This window comes from Mus caroli, chromosome 9, assembly GCF_900094665.2.
Source record: "Mus caroli chromosome 9, CAROLI_EIJ_v1.1, whole genome shotgun sequence".
NCBI classification, from domain to species: Eukaryota; Metazoa; Chordata; class Mammalia; order Rodentia; family Muridae; genus Mus; species Mus caroli.
Genome location: NC_034578.1, coordinates 54,812,421 through 54,814,858, shown reverse-complemented (window position 1 = coordinate 54,814,858; position 2,438 = coordinate 54,812,421).

The window sequence follows — 2,438 nt, the reverse complement described above, 5'->3', positions numbered from 1 at the left end:
AGAGAGAGAGAGAGAGAGAGAGAGAGAGAGAGAGAGAGAGAGAAAGAGAGAGAGAGTTTATCCTAGAGACAGAGTAGGCAAGGGATACTTGGAAAGGGTGGGATGCCAGATAGTAGAGGGTCCTAAACTATGCTGAAGCTAAAAAGCCACCTCAGAGGCATTTGACAATATGGAGAGGTCATAGGGGAGAACAACAGTTCTGAAGGGAATGGAAGGCCCAGCTGAGAAAACTCTCAGTTCTTCTGCACACAGGCCTCGCCTTCTGGAGCAGCATGGGAAGGGTACAGTGTGCAGAGGTCACTGGGTCTTGGAGCAGGTCAGATGGATTCTCATCTATGACATTTCTGGAAGTGGCTTCAGACATATAAAAGAAGAGAGCTGGTTAAGCAAGCCACGTTGTTTCAGGACAGACAGGCAGAAACAAATCACAGCCTCTAGTTCATGGCTGGCCACATGCAAGTTTTCAGGTAGCCTCTGCCATCCATCACCCCCCACCACCACCACCAAAAAAAACCCAGCCATTCTGTGGCCTTTTCCCTGTGTGGCTTTCAGGGTTCCAAACCTCTAGAACTATAGGATGACTTCTCTATCCCACTGTTGCCCATCATACTGAAGAGGCACCAACAGCCAGGGAGAAGGGACCTCCTGAATGTCACCTATATGTTGAGTCACTAGAATTCTTCCTCACTGTCTCCTTGGGGACCAGAGGAAACTGAATTTGATAGTTGTAAAGGAAGCCTGCCACATATACTGGGACCCTTAGCTGGGCTTGCCAGAGGCCACCTTCAGATCAGTGCCTCTTCCTTTATGAAAATGATTTCAGCTGACACAGTTAACTGTAAGAGAACTGTTCTGAATGCAAACTCTGCCGTCCACAAGCTTCCTCTACAGACGCAGACCTATCCTTCTACAGCCTCAGGCTACAGGATTTCTCCAGGAGAAGGTATCACGTCTTTGGGTCAGTCAATCTTAGGACATGTTTTGTAAGGGAATATGTAGCTTGATTGGACTCCTTAGGTTCAGAGCTCAGTTCTCACTGGCCATTTGATCTGTGAAGCGTGCCTGAACTTTCTTTCAGCCTCATGCTGCCCATTTAGAAAACAGGAACTAGTTTTGTCCACCTTATAGAACCACAAGACTGTCTGGTGAAACTGCTCAGGGGAATGTCATCGCCAATGGTAATGATATTAACATTATCAGCCGATGATGAGGATGGCGGTAGTGACACAGGGGTGACAATGGTTCTGTTAATGGTGGTGGTGATGGTGCTAATTGTTCAGGTCCAGATGGTGTGAAATTCCTTCCTCAAGCACAAAGCCTGACGCAGATGTGTGGCCCCATGACTGTGGAAAACAGCAGGCAGGAGATAAAGCCAGTGCAAATGTCCCCCAGCGGGAGAAAAATTAGGCCACAAACTCAAGGAAGGGCAAAAGAAAGAACTCAGATAAGGAGGTCAAAGAGACCATGCTTGGGGCTGAAGAGATGATTCAGTGGTTAAGAACACTGTCTGTTCTTCCAAAGGACCTGGGTTCAGTTCTCAGCACTCACATGGCAGCTCACAACTGTCTGCAATTCCAGTTCCAGAGGATCTGACCCATCATACAGATATTCATGCAGGAGAAAACCAATGCACATAAAATAGAAATAAATAGATTATATATACATACATATACATATATATATACATATGTATATATATATTTATATTAAAAAGATACTTGCTCAAGTTCTGCTTGTAATGCCATCTCTAGTAGCTGGATTAATATATAAACAGCAGTGGGAAAATAAAATTTGTTCATTCTTAAAGGGAACCCAGAGTCTTGTGTCTCTTTCTACCATTATCCTTCTTTCCTGTACTGCCCAAGACTGTGCTGGACACAGTAGGTAGTGATGGTGGCGGTGGTGGTAGTGGTGGCAGCAGACTTAGTCTTTTTTGAATAGTGTCTAGGATCCTCTGATTTCCATTGAAACCCAGGGCAAAGAAGCACAGACTCTAGACTGACAACCTAGCTTTGAGAGGCCAACTTCTCTGTAAAGCTGTGTGTCTTGTATAAGGTAAGCTGGCTGCAGAAGCAGACATGGACCATACATTCCCTTACCCTGGAGACCTCTCCCACATCCACACTAAGGACTTCCAGGTAGAGACAGGCTCCCCAGAAATGGAGAGTTCTGAATACCACATACCCATGTGCCCCCATTTTTCTATACAATGTATGAAGTATATCATCTCTTAGCACACTTGAGAATTTGGTTGTGTGTGTATGTGCTTGTGTGTGTGTGTGTGCATGCATGTGCACATGCTGTGTGTATGGTTTAAGGATTTATATATGTTATGAGTACAAATGTGTGTACAGGTACACATGTGTATGTGTTTGTATCTGTGTGTATGTTTGTGTGTACAGGTACACATGTGTATGTGTTTGTATCTGTGTGTATGT